This window comes from Parasteatoda tepidariorum, chromosome 6 (assembly GCF_982258835.1).
Source record: "Parasteatoda tepidariorum strain Cologne lab strain chromosome 6, Ptep-v5.0, whole genome shotgun sequence".
Taxonomy (NCBI): Eukaryota; Metazoa; Arthropoda; class Arachnida; order Araneae; family Theridiidae; genus Parasteatoda; species Parasteatoda tepidariorum.
The window spans coordinates 48,906,034-48,912,238 of NC_141760.1; positions in this window are offsets into that span (position 1 = coordinate 48,906,034).

The window sequence follows — 6,205 nt, forward strand, 5'->3', positions numbered from 1 at the left end:
GGGTTGAGCCTTAGGAGTTCTTGTAAGGATAAGGATATAAGAATCGAAATATCTTTACAGATCGGTTTTAACATTTCAAAACATATAAATTAACTTTATTCTCATTTCAACTTTAAACTGAAATAACTAATGTACGCAAAGATAAAATATATGACGTTTTAAGCTTAAACTTATAGACTTCGGCTTATGCATTTTTCGTGTATAGAAATATTCAAAGCAAACTACCTCAGAATTATGGAAGAAATTTTCAGTTCTTAACATTTTTTCAAATTTCTCAAGAAATACTTCCAAGACTATTTAATAACTTCAGAGATGTTTAGATCATGCGATTTCTCATACTTATATATGGTATAAGTTTAATATATGGTATATACTCATATATGGTATAAGTTTAAAGCTTTCAAATGTTTGAGGGACCAACAAAAAATTACGAACGAAAAATAACATGAACACCCTTTGCCAGAAAATATAGCAATAAGCTTGTAACTTGTATACAATGGTAACAATTGGTAATTATTATATGCAGCAACTGCATAAAGTTTTGTAACATTTTTATAATATATATATATAAACATTTTTAACACACAAAAAACTAATTTTTCGTTTCTTTACTATAACTATAGAAATATTGAATAAAATTAAGCAAAATTTTTGGAGCCATTTCTTTTTAAGTTAAATAATATTTATCTAAGTATATTTCTTGTCAAATATTTAAAGTGTCTTCTCCATTGTTGTAGAGAAGTGCATTTGTTAATATACCAAGTGAATATTTCTATTTGCTAGCAGCCACTAACCACATAGATTTGTAAAGCATAATGCTCTGATTACAAATATTTATGTTACATATAATAGTAAATAGAACGAATCTTAATTTTCAAAATGTTGGTGTTACTTTTTTCTTCCTTTAAAAAAAAAAACCTATTAGGTCAAGCATACGAGTTCATAGGAAAAGGACATAGTTTTAGTAGGACAGACGCTAGACACAATTATGTTAAATAAGGTTTGACTGAAAACTACGAGGTTTATTAACACTGGATTAAACCAGGATGGAATCTCTGCTCTAATCCAATTTTAAATATGGATGATCAATTATATCGAACAAATATGACATAAGTCCAACAAGCGATTTTATCCAACAAATATGACATAAGTCCAACAAGAGATTATATCCAACAAATATGACAAGTCTAACAAGCGAGAGTGATTTGAGCCCCCAAGTTTAATTTTACTTTATGCTTATTTCGACTTATCGCTGGGGTCTGGAACTATTTAAATTTATTTAATACATTTTGAGCGATTTACATCTTAAATTTTAGACGAATCAAATCCTTTACAAAGATAATTGCCAGCAAAACCCTATTTTAAAGATACATCTCAAAAGTGATATGAGACATACATATATATATGTGTGTGTGGGGGGGGGTGTAATTTTAAATGAAAATATTTGGAAAAAATCTATCAAATAGTTCAAGGATCAAAAAAACTTGAAAGTTCTATTTTTAAATTTTCATTTCTCCAACATTATACGATACGATCGATTCCCGTTCATATTTTAGATTTTATTACTTAGTTCAAATAATGTATTGACTTATTCTCTTATAAGTTTATGTTTTTTCGATAATTAGTATATAAAAAAGTAATTTTTTGTTTGCAATTTTATACTTGGATAAACGGTGCACAAAAAATTAAACAATTTCACTGATATGGTAAAATGAGCAACAGTAAAATAAATATCAGCAGGTCTAACTTTCTATCACTCTTAATTCTATTATTCTAAACATCAAGACTTATTTCCCATTTTGGCCTATCCCATACATCGCAAGTCAAATATCTGAATCCAAAGGGAGAGGGAATATAGTTCTATAAGAAAACGTTTTGCGTCTAATTTCGTAACTAATTCCATTTTTTTAATACTATATTACGTGAAAATTTAGGTTATTAAATGTATAGGAAGAACGATACATTTAAAAATTACTACATTAATAAATTATTTATTAAAAATAATAAAAGATTTATTAATAGGATAACTGTCATAAAGGATTTATTATTAAGGTATTAATTTAATAATTGAAAACACTTTAATTTACAAATAAGTTAGAACTATTTATTATTTTCAAAAACCCTGGGCTATACATCAAGTATAAAACCAATGTTTTGAAACCAAAATTATCACGCATTATAATTTTAGACCAGCTTTAAGTGTTAAAAATAATTCGGCGGTTTGGTAATGCTGTAATTAAGAAATGAAGTGTTGTCATCAGATAACCTTGAGATTCAGTGTACCTTGTCTTTGACCGCTTGACAAAAAGCTAAACATTTCTGAATTCTGATTTTTATCTATTACTTTTAGTTTTTATTCTTTGCTAATAGAAAAAGCAAAGAAATTCATTCACAAAATATTTTCCGCCACGTAAGTCAATGTTTCCACAAAAAGAACATTTTATGTCAATTTTAACAAAATGAACAATAACCTACCTGGTTTGGAAAAATTGAACTGTACTTTTAAAAAAAGTTCTTTTAAGTGTTACCTGTACTTGGAATTAATTTACCTGGAAAAAATTAAACTTAGAAACACATATTGTGACTGAATAAGAAAATAATGGGAAGTAATTTAATTGTTAAGTTCAAATAGGTAATGGTTTTATTTCGAATATAGCATTTTATATTTTTTTAAAATTTCAATATAAATGTTTAATTTAATGCATGGCAATGTCTCACTTTTATTTTATTTATTTTTTTTTTTAATTTTAACAAAAACTCAAACGCTAGCTCATAAAATAATGATCTATAGTGATAAAAGTTTTTGTGCAACAATGGATAAGAAATTAATCGAAGCAAAAAGTGGAAAAAAAAGGACTTAAAATTTCAGTAATTTTAGAACAAATTTGAATTTTAAAAGAAAAAAAATCATTCATAAATAAAAAATGGTCCTGTCCTATCGGTATGTCATAATATATTTCAGACATCAACTGTTACTTAAAATTTCATTCTGATTGAATGATAGAACATGGGCACTTCAAAAAAAAGACTATAATTTAAACTTAATATTTTAGAATCTAACAAGAAAACGAACTTTTTTTTTTCCTATTTTTTTACAGCTTCAAAAATACCTAATAAGTGTTAATCACCAGAAAGATCACAATTATTCATTTGATTATAAATTCCGCAAATCAAAGTATAAAAACATTCGCTTCAGAACTATTGTTACACCAGAAAAAGCGTAGTAAAACCAAAATATATCTATTTGAAAAAATAAAATATCCCTTACCACCAAGACTTAAAACCATATATGAGATCGCTAAGTTTGAAAGCTAATAATTAACACAAACATTTCAATTAATCCTTGCGAAGCTTTATATTCATTTTAATTTCGAAACTGACATTTTCAAGCATTAATTACACTGTATTTGTATAATATCAGTCACTAATTTGAACTAGGGGCTCGTGAACTCCTTGCTGCTTAGCAATACTTTTTGCTTTGAGGAGATAAACAGACTTACATAAAACTAAAACATCCCAAATTGTTTTAATGCATCAATTCAGGTTTATTGTTTAAATCTATTGAAATAAAATTTAAAACTTATAATTTTCTCCACTACCATGGCTATTTCAACCACCCACCTTTGTTATAAAATGTCATGTTGTTAAGTTTTGTTATTTAAATATTAGCACTTGTTAATACAGTCAAACCCCGCTATAATGAACTCCCGGATATAGTGAACGAAAGGCTCGGTCCCGTGCCTTGCTATACACGTATAATGTTATTTTTAGTGGATATAGTGAACCAAAAAAGTGAGGAAGTTGGATATAATGAACTTTTTTCTGTCTTCGACTGATTTCCCTTCCCATTTTCTTTGTAATAATTTTGAAATTTCTACTTCAAAATAAATACATATAGCGATTTTTAAAACCATCTATAGAAACTACTTTTATGTGCTCGAATGGCAGGTTAGACAGGTTTAAAAAACGGAATAACAGAAATTCAGGAAAAATTATCTGATAGTCGGGAAGTGTTACCATATCTGATGTTGAGGATTGCTCATCAGCTGAAGATTACTAATTTTTATTTGTACGCAAGACGAAGAGTGATGAAAAATAAAACATTTTTTGCTACTACATAATATTTTTCAGCCATTTATATGAATATAATGTAATAAAAGGGAGGAGTTTGGAAACCATTTGTGAAATTGCCTGCGTAACGGATATAGTGATCTCCTGGTTATAGTGAACCGAAATTTCGGTCCCTTGAAGGTTCACTATAGCGGAGTTTGACTGTACTATTAAAGAAAGGATATATAATTTATAATCAAAAATGGATTTAGATCATAACAATTTTATAATATATAATCCTTTTCAAAACTAAGTAAAAAGGAATAAGTCATTCAACCTTACTGAATATTCAGTGACCTGGATTGTTTGCATTCAATAAATTGCAACACTATGAATTTTAAAAATAAAAATAATTTTTACTGTTTCTTACACTAGTCCAACTTATTCTAGTTTATGCCAGGAAATTTAATTTTCAAATTATGGTAAAAATTCTTTCTTAAATGAAAAAAAAAATTATAATTTCAATACCTCAAGATTGAAATAGGGATCATAGTAAATTTGTTCAGAATTCAGATTATCTAGAACAGTTCTAAAAAATAATGTTCTTAGCCAGGCACCAGTTTAAAAAAAAAAAAAAATGAGAATATAGGATAATAAAATATTAAAAGCAAGAAAAATTTAAAGTTATTTGTATGAATATGCTTACATAGTTAATGCACCTATTAATTAAATTATTAGATTTCAATTGCACTCAAAGAAAAGACTATTAATTAACAAGTTGAATAAAAATTCATGACAAAAAATTTGAAACTCCCCGAGATTTCCCAGTTCCTCCTGATGCGTTACAAACACTGGAAAATTAGAAATACTTCAGAAAATTTTAAAACTAATGATAGCTATGTTATTTTGCTGTATGAAGAAAAATACAAGTTAAAAAGTATTTTAACCCAGACAAAAGACTTAGCAAAACGTACAAATTATAATATACTCTACAAAGATAAGTCATTTAAAATGTTATTATAGCATAACAAAATTCATATCGTAGACAAATTTAATGCCAGTTCATTAAAAAATAAGGAATATGCATTACTCCAGAAATTAAAAAATAAGCTTTTCACAGATTAAAAATTTACACAATTTAAAGCTACAGCGCTAAAAAATTCAATATTTTTTAACTTAAAATCTAGTGAGTGTTACAGTTAGAATTTCAAACTCTCCCTTAACAAAAGTGCAGCACTAAAGCCTAGGAAATATTCTCTGCATATAATTAATAGGTTAATTTAATTTCACACAAAAAAGTAAACCCATAATATGCTTGTTATGTGACCAATAATAATTAAAGTATATACAGGGCATCTGCTATATTTTAGATTTTCAAATTCATGATTTTCCATGACACATTCAAAGAATTTTCATGACTTAATGAAGTTACAATTTTCTCTGACAAAAAACATAAAAGTAAATTTAAAAAAGCATTATAATAACATTAATTGAAATGATAGGTATAACCAAAACTGATATACTATGCATCTTCATATTTATAGATTTTAAATTTCAAAACAGAGTAAAGAAAGAGTTGAAACAATAAAATAGCTGAAAAAAATATGAAAGCAAATAAATTTGTTTCTTAATCTCTGCAGAATTTTATTCTAAAGATACTTTTCTTGTTCATCGGAAAGGAAAGAATGACTCCCGATTTTTCTGTTTTCATTTTGAAATAAAAAAAGTTTGCCAATGACTGGTTTACTTCAGCTAGAATTTTAAATTAATTAAAAATAATAAAAATTCTTAAATCACAGAAGTTTAAAAGATAATTCGATCTAGAAATGTTTTTTCTTTAATTTTTTTAAAAAACACCGTTTTTAAAGAACATAAGAATATTTTATATTCTAATAAAATATGACTGTGAGTGATGATTTTGTTAAGAATTCAGATATTCGGAACAAGATGAAATTGGGAAGGGGGGGGGGGTTCCCTTTTAAAAATTAGGATTTTTTGGCAATCTAAATCCATGATTTTCCAGGATTTTTTTTTTTAAAAAAATAGTTAAAATCATGACAAATTTTGTTCAATATTGAAATTCATGACTTTCCAGGTGCGTGGATACCCTGTATATAATTTTAAATGTTTTCACCAGCAATAAGAAACATTCAAC